This window comes from Pongo abelii, chromosome 23 (genome assembly GCF_028885655.2).
Source record: "Pongo abelii isolate AG06213 chromosome 23, NHGRI_mPonAbe1-v2.0_pri, whole genome shotgun sequence".
Taxonomy (NCBI): Eukaryota; Metazoa; Chordata; class Mammalia; order Primates; family Hominidae; genus Pongo; species Pongo abelii.
This window is the reverse complement of record NC_085929.1, coordinates 30,157,013-30,173,673: the sequence shown is the minus strand read 5'-3', so window position 1 is coordinate 30,173,673 and position 16,661 is coordinate 30,157,013. Positions and strand designations below refer to the sequence as shown.

Genomic DNA, 16,661 nt, shown 5'->3' with positions numbered 1-16,661 from the left:
GCCACATTCCTTTCCCACTGCACTGGTGTGTCCCCTCTGTCAGAAGTCAGGTGACCCTCTGTCCCATTCCACTGGCCAGTTTGTTCATCTTTGCACCGATACCAAATTGTTTTCATTACCATAGTTTGTTCTTGACCTCTGGTAGTATGAGTTCACCATTAGGACACCCTCTTCCTCAGGATTTCCTGGGCTAGTTCTGGTCCTTGACATTTTCAGATGAAATTTACAATCAGCTTGCTGATTTAAAAAAAAATGAACTGTTAGGATTTAGATGAGATTTGCATTGAATCTGTAACCCAGCAGCATGGCTTCAAATTGCATTTTAAAGCTTTGTTTTCCAGTAGGGACAGTGGCTTACGCCTGTGATCCCGGCACTTTGGGAGGCCGAGGTGGGTGGATTACTTGAGGTCAGGAGTTTGAGACCAGCCTGGCCAACATGGTGAAATCCCATCTCTACTAAAAATACAAAAAAAGTAGCCAGGCATGGTGGCAGGCGCCTGTAATCCCAAGTACTCGGGAGGCAGAGGCAGGAGAATCGCTTGAACCCAGGAGGTGGAGGTTGCCATGAGCCAAAATTTTGCCACTGCACTCCAGCCTGGGTGACAGAGTGTCTCAAAACAACACCACCACCACCAACAACAACACCCAAATCTGACTGGGTGCATGGCACATGCCTGTGATCCCAGCACTTTGGGAGGCAGAGGTGGGCATATCTGAGTTCAGGGGTTCAGCCTGGCCAACATGGTGAAACCCCATCTCTACTAAAAATACAAAAATTAGCCAGGAGTGGTGGCATGTGCCTGTAATCCCAGCTACTTGGGAGGCTAAGGTAGGAGAATCGCTTGAACCCAGGAGGCAGAGGATGCAGTGAGCCAAGATAGCACCACTGCTCTCCAGCCTGGGTGAAGGAGTGAGACTCTGTCTCAAAAAAAAAAAAAAAAAAGGTTCAATACTTCCAGTCTATGTTCACCTTATCTTGAGTTCAATATCTCCACTCAATGTTCACCTAATCTTGTGTAAAGTACTGATTTACTGAGCACAAGTATCAGAGGCGTGTGAACCAGAGCAACTCCATCTTGAATAGGGGCTGGGTAAAATGAGGATGAGACCTACTGGGCTGCATTCCCAAAAGGGCAAGTCATTCTTAGTCACAGAATGAGATAGGAGGTCGGCACAAGATACACATCATAAAGACCTTGCTGATAAAACAGGTTGCAGTAAAGAAGCCAGCTAAAACCCACCAAAACCAAGATGGCAACGAGAGTGACCTCAGGTCTTCCTCACTACTACATTCTCACTGGTGCCATGACAGTTTACAAATGCTGTGGCAACGTCAGGAAGTTAACCTATGTGGTCTGAAAAGAGGAGGCATAAATAATCTATCCCTTGTTTCACATATAATAAAAAATAACCATAAAAATGGGCAACCAGCTGCCCTCCACGCTGCTCTGTCTATGGAGTAGCCATTCTTTTATTCCTTTACTTTCTTAATAAACTTGCTACGGACTTGCCCTGAATTCTTTCTTGCAGGAGATCCAAGAACCTTCTTTGGGGTCTGGATTGGGACCTTTTTCTGGTAATGCAAGAGGAACACGTAATTGACTCTTCCCCTACCTGCTCCTTTGTGCTTTCTCTCTCTCTCTCTCTGTCTCTCTCTCTCTCTCTCTATATATATATATGTGGCTGTTTGTAAGAGAGAGTGCCTGACTGAAATCAGCCAGAAGCCCCTCTCAGATTTATTCTCTGGAATAAACCTGTCTTTAACTGTTGAGCCACTTTTCATGTTTCCTTCCTCTTTCTTTAACTCTTATAGTCATTATCTGTAGATACTCGAGAAACTGTTAGAAATAGGTGAATTGAGCTATATATATATATATATATATATATATATATATATAGAGAGAGAGAGAGAGAGAGAGAGAGAGAGAGAGAGAGAGAGAGAGACTGGGTCTTGCTCTGTCACCCCGGGTGGAGTACAGTGGGGCAATCATGGCTCATAGCAGCCTGGACCTCCTGGGCTCAATCGATCCTTGTGCTTCAGCCTCCTGAGTAGCAGGGACCGTGGGCATGCACCACCATATCTGGCCAATTTTTGTATTTTTTTGTAGAGATGGGGTTTCACGATATTCCCCAGGCTGGTCTCGAACTCCTGGGCTCAAGCAATCTTCTCACCTCACTCTTCTTTTTTAAATTTTGAAGCCCTCAAAATCACCTTTGGGGAAAGGCACAGACCATAAGCTGCTTCTGTGATTCGATTTTTTTTCCCCTCCTGGGCATTGTCCTTAACCTTGGCAAAATAAACTCCTAAATTGATTGAGACCTGTTTCAGATGCTTTTGGGTTCACACTACTACAAGCGATTTTACTTCAAAAAAGGTTTTTTTGTTTATGGCTGGTTGGTAGAAATACCATTGATTTTTGCCTATATTCCTTGATTCCAATTGATGTGGCTTTGATGACTGAAGGAACACCAGGGTTTTGGTTTTGTACTGACAGGATTAATGACACCGACACACATGGAATGGTTTTTTGTTTGTTTTTAGCTTTTTATTTTTTTGAGATGGAGTTTCACTCTTGTTGCCCAGGCTGGAGTGCAATGGCACCATCTCAGCTCACTGCAACCTCTGCCTCCCAGTTTCAAGCAATTCTCTTGGCTCAGCCTCCTGAGTAGCTGGGATTACAGACATGTGCTGCCACACCTGGCTAATATGTGTATTTTTAGTACAGATGGAGTTTCACTATGTTGGTCAGGCTGGTGGAGTGGTTTTAAGGAGCAAAATGTTTAATAGGCAAGAAAGAAGGAAGAAGAAAACAGCTTCCCCTTACAGAGACAGAGCAGGGGGATTTGAATAAAGAGAAACCCCATGTGAGTCAGAAAAGTGGTTTCTTTTATTGGAATGCTGGAGGAGTCGGTATTTGAGCTGCATAAGGCCCAGGGGATTGGTTTGACCAGGTGTGTTATTTACCCAGCCAGCGAAAAACCTGGCCCTTTTACTTTAGTCCTTTAATATGCAAATGCAGATTGCCATGTTTTGAACACATGATGTTATCTGGAGGTGGCCATGTCACTTGGGATACCTGGTGACAAAGAGATGATGGTGGAAATTGCCATATTGGGTGAACCCAGTTTTTAAAGGCCAACATTTGCATATTAAAGCTTGCTGGCCCCGCCCTTCAAGCCACCTTTTTTGTTAGAAAAGAGATGGTTTGGGGATTGTTTTTTATTACAGGAAAATTTTTACTGAGAACCTTTACCTTTATTATTTCTCTAAAAATTATTTTTAACAACTTCTGTATTACAATGACCTTGCTCAATTCACCTATTTCTAACAGTTTCTTGAGTATCTACAGATAATTACTGTCAGAGTTAAAGAAAGAGGAAGGAAACATGAAAAGTGGCTCAACGGTCAAAGACAGGTTTATTCTCCAGAGGGGCTTCTGGCTGATTTCAGTCAGGGGCGCTCTCTCTTACAAACAGCCACTTGTAGTTTTCTTTCTGTGAACAGTGAGTCACATCCCTGTGCATATTTCTACTGGATACTTGGTCTTTAATACTAATAGTATTTATTGGTTTTTTAGGGTTAGAGGGCTTATCACAAGCTTGGAATGTTTCTGTGTGGGGGAGAAGTTTATGGGGGGGGTTGGAATGTCTCTGGTCCCAGGGGAGGTTATCTCGGGGCTGGCACATCTCTGGTCAGGGAGGGGTTTAGAATGTTTCTGGTTGGAGATATTATTTGTGGTTTATGGTCATGCTGACCTTAGCCATTAGGCTGATGCCCTTTGGATTTAGGCAGTTTTTGATTAACGTGAACTTTAAAATGATGGTGCTTGTCCAAGATGGCAATGCTCCTGCTCTGTCAATGACAGTCTTATATCCTCCTTTCCAACCTTTATGGCTTTTGTTTTTCTCACCTTATTACATTGGCTAAAACTTCCCCTATAATACTGAAAGGAAATAATAAAATAATTCTTAGCTTGGTTTCAATCTCAAAAGGGAGGCTTTTTATGTTGTGCCTTTAAGCATGACATTTACTGTAGGTTTTTGTAGCCACAATTTATCAGATTAAGGAAGTTTCCTTTCATTCCTAGTTGCTGAGAGTTTTTATTGTAACTGAATGTTGGCAAATTTTATCAAATGCTTTTCTGCATCTACTGAGATGGTGAGTGACTTTTCTTCTTTATTCTGTGAGTGTGGTGAATTGTGTTGCTTGATTTTCTTTTTTCTTTTCTTTGTTTGTTTTGTGACAGGGTCAGGCCCTGTCATCCAGGCTAGGGGGCAGCAGTGTGATCATGGCTCACTATAGTCTCCACCTCCCAGGCTCAAGTGATCCCCCCACCTCAGCCTCCCGAGTAGCTGGGACTACAGGCGCATGCCACCATGCCCAGCTAATTTTTGCATTTTCTGGTGGAGACAGGGTTTTACCATGTTGGCTCAGCTGGTCTCGAACTTCTGTGCTCAAGTGATCCACGGGCTTCAGCCTCCTAAAGTGCTGGAATTACAGGTGTGAGCCTTCATTTTCTAATGTTCAGCCAATCTTGCATTCCTGGAACAAACCTAAATTGGTGGTGATGCATTTTTTTTCCTTTCTGTGTCCCTGGATTTGGTTTGTTCATGTTTTGTTTAAGAGCTATGCATCTCTGTTCATGAATCAAATAGCCCTAGACTTTTCCTTCTTGACATTTTTTTGGCCAGGCTTTGCTTTCAAGGTTGTGCTTGCTTCTTCAAAGACGTTGAGCAACCTTTCCTCTTTTCTGTTCTCTGGAAGTTTGTGTAAGACTGGTATTTTTTCTTTCATCAGGGTTTCAAAGAATTCACTGAGGAAGTTCTGGGCCTGGAGTCACTTCCTCTGGCCCTGTGGGATCTCACTGTTGTTTGAATTGGCAATGTTTATTTATGAGTAGGCTTGAGAACTTTTTGTCTGTTGAAACAGCCATTTGTAGTTTTCTTTCTGCAAACAATGAGTCACGTCCCTGTTCATATTTCTACTGGATAGTTGGTCTCTAATATTAAATATTTAAGTATTTAAATATTTCAAAAACCAGCCCCACTTCATGTATTGAAACTGTTTTTCTCCAGGTTTTTCACTGGTCTTTTGTTGTTGTTGTTGATAATAGAGATGGGATCTTACTATGTTGCTCAGGCTGGTCTCAAACTCCTGGGCTCAAGTGATCCACCTACCTGAGGCACCCAAAGTGCTGAGATCACAGGTGGGAACCATTGTGTTCAGCTTGATGTAAAAAAAAAAAATCTTAAAAGACCAGTGAAGGCTGGGCACAGTGGCTTACACCTGAGATCCCAGCACTTTGAAAGGCTTAGGTGGGTGGATTGCTTCAATCCAGGAGTTTGAGACCAGCCTGAGCAACATGGCAAAACCCCATCTCTATTTTTAAAATTATTTTTAAATCAAAAATTTTTGGCTGGGCGCAGTGGCTCACGCCTGTAATCCCAACACTTTGTGGGACTGAGGCAGAGGTCAGGAGTTTGAGACCAGCCTGACCAACATGGTGAAACCCTGTCTCTACTAAAAATACAAAAATTAGCCGGATGTGTTGGTGGACACCCATAATCCCAACTACTCAGGAGGCTGAGGCAGGAGAATCACTTGAACCCGGGAGGCGCAGATTCCAGTGAGCTGAGACTGTGCCACTGCATTCCAGCCTGAGCAACAGAGTGAGACTCCATCTCAAAAAAGCCTTTTTAAAAATATTTAAATAAAACTAAAAATTGTCTGGGAAGTGAGGAGCGCCTCTACCTGGCCGCCCCGTCTGGAAAGTGAGGAGCGCCTCTGCCCGGCCGCCCCGTCTGGGAGGTGATGAGTGCCTCTGCCTGGCCGCCACCCCGTCTGGGAGGAAGTGAGGAGCACCTCTGCCCAACCGCCCCGTCTGGGAGATGAGGAGCACCTCTGTCCAGCCGCCCCATCTGGGAGGTGAGGAGCGCCTCTGCCTGGCCGCCACCTTGTCTGATTGGAAGTGAGGAGCACCTCTGCCCGGCCGCCCCGTCTGGGAAGTGAGGAGCGCCTCTGCCTGGCCGCCACCTCGTCTGGGAGGAAGTGAGGAGCGCCTCTGCCTGGCCTCCCCATCTGGGAGGTGAGGAGCGACTCTGCCCAGCCACCCATCGTTTGGGAAGTGAGGAGCGCCTCTGCCTGGCCGCCCATCATCTGGGAAGTGAGGAGTGCCTCTGCCCGGCCGCCCCGTCTGGGAGGTGAGGAGCGCCTCTGCCAGGCCGCCACCCTGTCTGGGAGGAAGTGAGGAGCGCCTCTGCCTGGAAGCCCCATCTGGGAGGTGAGGAGCGCCTCTGCCCGACCGCCCTGTCTGGGAGGTGAGGAGCGCCTCTGCCCGGCCGCCCCGTCTGGGAAGTCAGGAGGACTTCTGCCTGGCTGCCCCATCTGGGATGTGAGGAGGGCCTCTGCCCGGCCACCCCGTCTGGGAAGTGAGGAGCGCCTCTGCCTGGCCACCCCATCTGGGAAGTGAGGAGTGCCTCTGCCCGGCAGCCCCGTCTGGGAGGTGAGGAGCGCCTCTGCCTGCCTGCCACCCCATCTGGGAGGAAGTGAGGAGTGCCTCTGCCTGGCTGCCCCATCTGGGAGGAAGTGAGGAGCACCTCTCTGCCTGGCCGCCCCATCTGGGAGGTGAGGAGCGCCTCTGCCTGGCTGCCACCCCATCTGGGAGGAAGTGAGGAGCGCCTCTGCCCGGCCACCCCATCTGGGAAGTGAGGAGTGCCTCTGCCTGGCTGCCACTCCGTCTGGGAGGAAGTGAGGAGCGCCTCTGCCCGGCCGCCCCGTCTGGGAGGTGAGGAGCGCCTCTACCCAGCCACCCATCGTCTGGGAGGTGAGGAGCGCCTCTGCCCGGCCGCCCCGTCTGGGATGTGAGGAGCGCCTCTGCCCAGCCGCCCCGTCTGGGAAGTGAGGAGCGCCTCTGCCCGGCCGCCCTGTCTGGGAAGTGAGGAGCACCTCTGCCTGGCTGCCACTCCGTCTGGGAGGAAGTGAGGAGCGCCTCTGCCCGGCCGCCCCGTCTGGGAGGTGAGGAGCGCCTCTACCCAGCCACCCATCATCTGGGAGGTGAGGAGCGCCTCTGCCCGGCCGCCCCATCTGGGATGTGAGGAGCGCCTCTGCCCGGCCGCCCCGTCTGGGAGGTGAGGAGCACCTCTGCCCGGCCGCCCCGTCTGGGATGTGAGGAGGGCCTCTGCCCGGCAGCCCCGTCTGGGAAGTGAGGAGCGCCTCTGCCCGGCAGCCCCGTCTGGGAAGTGAGGAACGCCTCTGCCCGGCTGACCCGTCTGGGAGGTGAGGAGCGCCTCTGCCTGCCTGCCACCCCGTCTGGGAGGAAGTGAGGAGCGCCTCTGCCCAGCCACCCCATCTGGGAAGTGAGGAGCGCCTCTGCCCGGCAGCCCCATCTGGGAAGTGAGGAGCGCCTCTGCCTGGCTGCCACCCCATCTGGGAGGAAGTGAGGAGTGCTTCTGCCCGGCCACCCTGTCTGGGAGGAAGTGAGGAGCGCCTCTCTGCCCGGCCGCCCCATCTGGGAGGGGAGGAGCGCCTCTGCCTGGCTGCCACCCCATCTGGGAGGAAGTGAGGAGTGCCTCTGCCCGGCCGCCCCGTCTGGGAAGTGAGGAGCACCTCTGCCTGGCCGCCCCGTCTGGGAAGTGAGGAGCGCCTCTGCCCGGCCGCCCCATCTGGGAAGTGAGGAGCACCTCTGCCCGGCCACCCATCATCTGGGATGTGAGGAGCGCCTCTGCCCGGCCGCCCTGTCTGGGAGGTGAGGAGTGCCTCTGCCCAGCTGCCCTGTCTGGGAGGTGTACCCAACAGCTCCAAAGAGACAGCGACCATCGGGAGCGGGCCATGAGGATGATGGCGGTTTTGTTGAAGAGAAGAGGGGGAAGTGTGGGGAAAGGAAGGAGAGATCAGATTGTTGCTGTGTCTGTGTAGAAAGAGCATAGGAGACTCCATTTTGTTCTGACTAGGAGAAATTCTTCTGCCTTGGGATGCTGTTAATCTATAACCTTATCCCCAACCCCGTGCTCTCTGAAACATGTGCTGTGTCAACTCAGGGTTAAATGGATTAAGGGCGGTGCAAGATGTGCTTTGTTAAACAGATGCTTGAAGGCAGCATGCTCTTTAAGAGTCGTCACCACTCCCTAATCTCAAGTGCCCAGGGGCACAAACACTGCAGAAGGCCGCAGGGACCTCCTCCTAGGAAAACCAGAGACCTTTGTTCATGTGTTTATCTGCTGACCTTCTCTCCACTATTATCCTATGACCCTGCCATATCCCCCTCTCTGAGAAACACCCAAGAATGATCAATAAATACTTAATTAAAAAAAAATGTATAAAACCAAGCTGGGCCCTGACCACCTTGGACACATGTTCTCAGGACCTCCTGAGGGCTGTGTTACTGGTCATGGTCACTCATATTTGGCTCAGAATAAATCTCTTCAAATATTAAAAAAATAAATAAATAAAAATAAAAATAAAATAAAATAAAAATTAAACTAAATTTAAATTTTTAATTTTTACATGTTCATATTTATTAGCCTTTTTCTTTTATGGCTTTTTGGTTTTATGACATGCCTAATAAGGCCTGCCCCACTCTAAGAACATAAACAAAATTTGCTCATGTGTTCTTGTGATATTTATATGGCTTCATTTTGATTTGTTTGTTTTGAGACAGAATCTTGCTCTGGAGTGCAGTGGTGCAACCTCGACTCACTGCAACCTACACCTCCCAGGTTCAAGTGATTCTCCCACCTCAGCCTCCCAAGCAGCTGGGATTATAGGCGCCCACCACCATGCCCAGCTAATTTTTACATTTGGAACGTTAGTACTTTAGTCTCCCCATCTATAAAACTGGTATAATCACAGCTCCCCTTCTGGAAAGAATTATATAAATTAAGCATGTAAAGCAATAGAATAGCACCCAGCCCAACTGATGCTGTTTCTGTTGTATTAAGATATATATTCGGGTTAAGGGAAGTTTTGTGAAAGGACCGTATGTGCAAAGAGACCCCCACACGCTGAAGGAGCCAAGAAACCAAAGAAGGAGGCCGACAAATCAAGTTTGTTGGTGTGGCACAATTCATTACGGAAGACTTATAGACAGAAGCATGGTCTTAGGCAGCCACAAGACAAGTAATCATGAACACTGCAAATCCCCAGACCCAGGACCTATATCTTGGGGAAAATATATGTACCCTGGAAGGAATGTGTAAGTGGCCACAGGTGTCACAGCCTGTGATTTCTGCAACAGCATCGAGGGTGATTTTGGAGGAAATGTACAGTGATTAGGTGTTTATGCATAATGAGTAAAATACATCAACTAGACATTTTGGAGGCATTCCCAGACTCAGGGTTAGTTAGAAGTTACATGGTGAATTAGCATTTAGGATAAAGTCACTTTTGTCCTTGCAAAGGAGTATCCATCTATTCCCATTTTATTCAGTGTTTTTTTTTTTTTAATCTGTTTGTTTTTATCAAGAATGTGTGTTAATGGCTGGGCGCAGTGTCTCACGCCTGTAATCCCAGCACTTCGGGAGGCCGAGGCAGGTGGATCACCTGAGGTCAGAAGTTCGAGACCAGCCTGGCCAACATGGTGAAACTCCGTCTCTACTAAAAATGTAATAATTAGCTGGAAGTGATGGCAGCCACCTGTAATCCCAGCTACTTGGGAGGCTGAGGCAGGAGAGTTACTTGAACCTGGGAGGCAGAGGCTGCAGGGAGTCAAGATTGCACCATTGCACTCCAGCTTAGGGGACAAGAGCGAAACTCGATCTCAAAAAAAAAAAACACAACAACAAAAACGAATGTGTGTTAATGCTGGGTGCGGTGGGTCACACCTATAATCCTAACGCTTTGAGAGGCCAAGGTGGGAGGATCATTTGAGCTCAGGATTTAAGATCAGCCTGGGCAACATGGTGAAACCCCATCTCTACAAAATATTAGCTGGGCGTGGTGATGTGTGCCTGTAGTTTCAGCTACTCAAGAAGCTGAGGCAAAGCCTGGGCATGGTGACTCATGCCTGTAATCCCAGCACTTTGGAAGGCCAGGGTGGGTGGATCACCTGAGGTCAGGAGTTCAAGACCAGCCTGATCAACATGGTAAAACCCTGTCTCTACTAAAAATACAAAATTAGCTGGGCATGGTGGTGCATGCCTGTAATCCCAGCTACTTGGGTGGCCGAGGTAGGAGAATCGCTTGAACCTGGGAGGCGGAGGTTGCAATGAACCAAGATTGCACCACTGCACTCCAGCCTGGGCAACGAAAGTAGAACTCAATCTCAAAAAAAGCAAAAACAAAAGAAAAGCTGAGGCAGGAGGGTCTCTTGAGCCTAGAAGGTCAAGGCTGCAGTGAGCTGTGTTCACACCACTCCACTCCAGCCTGGGCAACAGAGCGAGACCTTGTCTTTAAAAAAAAAAAAAAGAATGGGTGTTAAATATTGTCAAATGCGTCTTCAGTCTCAATGGAGTGATTTTTTTCTCCTCTGGTGAAAGGTAAGAGCTAAGAGTCACGTTCAGGGACATACTGAGAAGACCTTCCTTGCAATATTAGTGTTGGCTCCACCAGGGTAGGTAAGTGATGTTGTTCTTTTTAATGTACTACTGGATTCTCCTTTTTAATTATATATTCTCCAGTTTTGTTAGGATTTTGCTTTGCATCATAAACACAATTAGTCTGTGGTTTTCTTTGCCAGGTTTGGGGTCAGTGCTACGCTGGCTTCATAAAGCGGATGTGGAGATTTTCCTCCTTATTCTATGGTGTGGGAGCTTAATTGGCAGAAGAGATCTCAGGTCCCGATGACAGGACACACTTAACCTGTGGAACTTTCCAGAAGGGTGTTTAAGGCAGGACAGTGTTCTGGCAATGTTCTCAATTCCTTTTTATGATCACTGATGTGTTTAGATTTGGCCCATTATTTTTGGTTTCATTTGTCACTTATATTTAAGGTTGCCAGAGTTAGAATATAAAAATATAGGATGCCAGCCGGGCACCGTGGCTCACACCTTTAATCCCAGCACTTTGGGAAGCTGAGGCTGGCAGATCATTTGAGGTTAGGAGTTCAAGACCAGCCTGGGCAACATGGTGAAACCTTGTCTCTACTAAAAATACAAAAATTAGCCAGATGCAGTGGCAGGTGCTTATAATCCCATCTACTTGGGAGGCTGAGGCACAAGAATCCCTTGAACCTGGGAGGCAGAGGTTGCAGTGAGCCAAGATCACACCACTGCACTCCAGCCTGGGTGATAGAGCGAGACTCCATCTCAGAAAAATAAATAAATAAATAAATAAAAATATAGGATGCCCAATTAAATCTGAATGTCAGATAAATGACAATTTGTTTTTATCCTAAGTATGTCCCAAGTATTGCAACTCAACTCCATTTATATTGTCCTAGAAAGGCTTTTATTATGTCCAAGTTTTCAAATTTATTAAAATAAAGATGAGTAATCTTTTAAGTTTCCCTACAGATGTGGTTATTTCTTCATTCTCATTTCGTATTTTGTGTATTCATTTGTACCAATTCACTAGCTAATAGCCTATCTATTTTTTTCAAAGGCCTATTATTCTGGTTTCAAATTTATCAGTTTCTGCTTCATTTGTTCCTGAGTTCTTTCGCTTTCTTTATTTTTCCTTTGCTGACTGACTCTTATTCTTTTTTTTTTGTGGTGAAGTCTCACTCTGTCACCCAGGTTGTAGTGAAGTGGCGTGATCTCAGCTCGCCGAAACCTCTGCCTGCTGGGTTCAGGTGATTCTCCTGCCTCAACCTCTTGAATAAGTGGGATTACAGGCACCTGCCACCATGCCTGGCTAATGTTCATATTTTTAGTAGAGATGGGATTTCACCATGTTGGTCAGACTGATCTCAAACTCCTGACGTCAAATGATCGGCCTGCCTCAGCCTCCCAAAGTGTTGGGATTACAAGTGTGAGCCACCACGCACAGCCTTCTTTACTAACTTCTTAAATAATATACTTTATTCATTTTTGTTTGTTTGTTCATTTGTTTGTTTTTCAGACCCAGTCTCATTCTGTCACCCAGGCTGGAGTGCAGTGGCGTGATCTTGGCTCATTGCAACTTCATCTCCCGGGTTCAAGCAATTCTCCTGCCTCAACCTCCTGAGTAGCTGGGACTACAGGCACACACCACCATGCCTGGCTAATTTTTTTTTTTTTTTTTTTTTTTAGTAGAGATGGGGTTTCACCATGCTGGCCAGGCTGGTCTTGAACTCCTGACCTCCTGATCCACCTGCCTTGGCCTCCCAAAGTGCTGGGATTACAGGCATGAGCCACAGTGCCTGGCCTGTTTGTTTGTATTTGAGGCAGAGTCTTGCTCTGTCACCCAAGCTGGAGTGCAGTGGCAAGATCCCAGCTCACTGCAACCTCTGCCTCCCAGGTTCAAGCAATTCTCCTGCCTCAGCCTCCCAATCAGCTGTGATCACAGGTGCCTGCCACCACACCTGGCTAATTTTTTTGTATTTTTAGTAGAGACAGGGTTTCACATGTTAGCCAGGCTGGTCTTGAACTCCTGACCTCAAGTAATCCACCTGCCTTGGCCTCCCAAAGTGCTAGGATTGCAGGCATGAGACACTGCACCTGGCCTATTTATTTTGATTCTTATTTTTTATGTAACTATTTAAGCAATGAGTTTTCCTCTGAGCCCTGCATTATCTGTATCCTGAAGGGTCAGATCTGTATTGATTACAGTGTTACTTGATGATGCCACCCTTTTGGTATTGATTTCCTCTGTGTAACAAGATGTTTCAAGAGCCAGCTGTAAGAGTCTCTGGCTGGGCTGGGAATGCACACTGGCTGGCACTGCTGGTGGTGCAGAATGGATGTGGGGGCAGGGCCTGGGCAAGTCCCCCAGGGTGAGATGAGCAGGGAGGGAGAGGAATGGGCTTCCTCCAGGGCCTCAGGAAACAAGGAAGTCTCCGCACTACCTCCAGGCAGGGTCAGATGTGCATTTTCCAAAGTGTATTGCATTAGGAGTGGGGAGTAGACTGTGGTGGTGCCAGCAGCAAAAAGATGGAAAGGAGAGAAGGAGGTGGAGCCAGGGCTGAACCATACAGCTGGAGGGGAGAGGCGGGGTTCTACGAGTGGCACAGGAGGGAGGTGAGGCGGGCACCGCAGAGCTTCCAGCTGCCTCAGGGCTGACTTCCATTTGGCATGTTGAGTCCAAGATGCCTGTGCACCTTGTCCAGATGCTCTGGAGGTGGTTGCTCGGGTATGTGGGTCTGAGACTCCAAACAGCTGGGCCAAAGCCGACATGGAGATTCATCAGTTCACAAGTGGTGAATGAGCCTTCTCAGGTGGGTGGCAGTCCCAGGGTGGCCAAGGGTCCAAGGAGTGCACCCTCACTCTGCAGGTGAGTCAGAATCAGTCACCACCGAGCCAGGGTTGCATCCCTGCTGGGGGGAACAGAAGCCCCTTTTCCTCTCCCCGATACGCAGGGACAAAATTATCATGCTCTGTGGGTGCCGCTGGGAGGCACTGATGGGAGAGACTGGCCAGGCCTTCCAAAGCAAGCTCCAGGCAGTTTCCCAGCACCCCGGCCCAGGCACAGGTGTGGTCTGGGAGCACAGAGCCAGGTTCCCACCGTGGGGCACCTGAGGTTTGTGCCTAGCAGCCTCCCCCTCCTTTGGTTCCCTTTTCCTTTTTAGCCAACAGGGTTTGGGACAGATGGCTGCTACCAACAGTTCTCAAAGTGGCCCCACAGACCTGAGCCAACTGCTTCTCCTCAGCCCTCCCCTGCCCATGAAGACTGCTCAGAGGGGCCCCATTGAGAGCTGGATCTGGGACTTTGGTTAAACTGCAGGGGGAGAAGCTTTGTCACCCTGCAGGGCATGAAGTTCAGCTGAAGCCATTGGGATCATGGCCTGGGAGCCTATCTAGGGAGGCTACCACGTGGAGGGCCCTGACGGTGTGAGTTTGGCCTCTGGATCCCACCACACTGAAGCACTCCAGAGACTCCCTTCTCTCTAAACCCACCAGTTCTGCTCCCTGGACCCCTGACCCAGCCCTGCTGCTTTCAAAGATCTGTTTTCTGCTGCCTCTGGAGAAGCTGGTGGTCTGGCATCTGCTTGAGTTCTGGCAGTGGCCCATGACAGTCGGTGATGATGGCAGGTCTGCCCAAGTGGTGGGCCGGCTTGGCCCCCTCATCTCAAAGTGAGCCAGGTTTTGCTCCCAGACCTTCCTCCTAGTCTGCCAGACCACCTCTTCTAGCCACGCAGTCAAGCCCAGATTAGGAATTAGCCCCATCCAGCCCCTCTCCCACATACAACCTCCAAATATATCCACATCCCAATCCCTGGAACCCAAGATTAGACCTTATGTGGCAAAAGTGACTTTGAAGATGTGATTCAATTTTTTGAGATGGGGAGATTATCCTGGACCATCCAGATGGGCCCACTCTGAGCCCAAAATTCACATGTTGAAAGCTAATCACCAATGTGATACTATTAGCAGGTGGGGCCTTTGGGATGTGGTTAGGTCATGAGGGTAGAGCTCTCATGAATGGGATTAGCACCCTATAAAAGAGACCCCAGAAGCCAGGCATAGTGAGCTGCATCTATAGTCCCAGCTACTGAGGAGGCTGAGGCAGGAAGATCTCTTGGGTACAGGAGTGAGCTATGATCATGCAATTGTACTCCAGCCTTGGTGACAGAGTGAGACCCTGTCTCTAAAGTAATTAAATAAAAGAGATCCCAGAGAGCTAGCTAGCTTCTTCCACTGTGTCAGTTAGAAGGTGCCATATATGAGGACACGGGCCCTCACAGGACGTCAAATCTGCCAGCACCTTAATCTTGGACTTCCCAGCCTCCAGAGCTGTGAGCAATAAATTTCTGGAAAATGCTATAAGCCCCCCACTTTCCAGTGTTTTTGTTACGGCAGCCCAGGCAGACTAAAACAACCTCTGTGGCACATTTGGGGTGATGGAGGAACAGCTGATGTTCCCAGGAACCAGTGAGGGGCAGGAGTCTCAGATTCCTCTAGTGAGATACCCAGAGAGCGCCATGTACCCGCCCTGCAGCTGGCAAAGCTGCTTATGGAAGTTAGGGGCAAAGCTGTTTATGGAAGTTAGGGGCCTGTTGGTTTAGAGCGGCCATTCTCAAGCAGGGGGGATGTGGCACTGTCTTGAGACAGTTTTGGTTGTCATGAGTGGGTGTGTGTGGTGGGGAGTGCTACTGCATCACACAGGCTGAGGCACGGGATGCTGCTCAACATCCTACAGTGTGGGGACAGCCCCCCAACAACAAAGAATCATTTCATTCAAAACATGGATGAGGGCCAAGCGCAGTGACTCACGCCTGTAATCCCAGCACTTTGGGAGGCCAAAGCAGGAAGATTGCTTGAAGCCAGGAGTTTGGCACCAGCCTGGGCAACATGGTGAAACCCCATCATTACAAAAAAAGCAAAAAATCAGCCGAGTGTGGTGACGCACACCTGTACTCCAGCTACTTGGGGGCCTGAGGTGGGAGGATTGCTTGAGCCCAGGAGGCTGAGGATGCAGTGGACTGAGACTGCACCACTTCACACCAGCCTGGGTGAAAAAGTGAGATCCTGTCTAAAAAAAAAAAAAAATTAGCTGAGTATGGCAGCGTGCATAGTGGTTTGTGCCTGTATTCCCAGCTACCTGAGAGGCGGAGGTGAGAAGATGGCTTAAGCCAGGGAGGCGAAGACTGCAGTGAGCCAAGATCGTGCCACTGCATTCCAGCCTGGGTGACAGAGCCAGACACTATCTCAAAAAAAAAAAAAAAAAAATGACAGAACAGACTCTGTAGCAATAAGATACCAAATTATAAAGAGGACCCAAGGCCAAGCCAGGCAAGGGTTAATTCATGCACCCTGCACTTAAAGAATAAACTATGTTCTAACAGCAACGAGGCTTTCTTTTTCTCCAGCAGCTAAACAAGCACTGGCCTGAAGCAACATTAATACACTTTGCAGCTCATCCAGCTCACAGGTGCCAACTTACTGACCCCCTGTTCTTCCAGCCATAACTACAGCTCCGACCGGACAAGAGACCAATTTAATTAACTTTCTCCTGATAAGAGACCATTGACCATGAACTGGCTCTGGCTGGTTTTCAGAAGCTGCTCACTTGCAGGCCTTCAGGCTCTGAAAAGATCTTTTGACAGATGGGGCCTAATTGTAATACATTTTATTTTATTTATTTTATTGAGATGGAGTCTCACTCTGTTGCCCAGGCTGGAGTCCAGTGGCACCATCTTGGCTCACTGCAACCTCTGCCTCCTGAGTTCAAGCAATTCTTCTGCCTTGGCCTCCTGAGTAGCTGGGATTACAGGCGCCCAACACCGTGCCCGGCTAATTTTTATATTTTTAGTAGAGTTGGGGTTTCACCATGTTGGCCAGGCTGCTCTTGAACTCCTGACCTCATGTGATCCAGCCGCCTCGGCTTCATGAAGTGCTAGGATTATAGGCGTGAGCCACCGTGCCTGACCTTGTAATACATTTTAATGTTAAGTCTCCACCGTCTTCATCCTACAGCGAACATGAATCCTATGTTACATGCATGTTCATTCAATACACGTGTCAACACCGCCTTCATTAATATTCAGAGCTCTCCCTGTAACCTGTTGAATATGTATGTTTAGCCAACCCCTTCAGCATACGGCTCCTGCCCCAACCTCTCCTCCTTAGAAGTGCCTATCTCCGGATCA

The 16,661-nt window shown here is 48.6% G+C and overlaps 1 long non-coding RNA gene across 1 annotated transcript; it reads left to right on the top strand.

The window, feature by feature from the left end:
• The first annotated feature begins 3,640 nt into the window (after window positions 1-3,640).
• LOC134761198 (uncharacterized) lies at window positions 3,641-8,605 on the top strand. The gene is made up of 2 exons (XR_010139496.1): window positions 3,641-7,393; window positions 7,434-8,605. It is a non-coding gene; the product is annotated as an uncharacterized LOC134761198 (long non-coding RNA).
• Window positions 8,606-16,661: the final 8,056 nt, after the last annotated feature.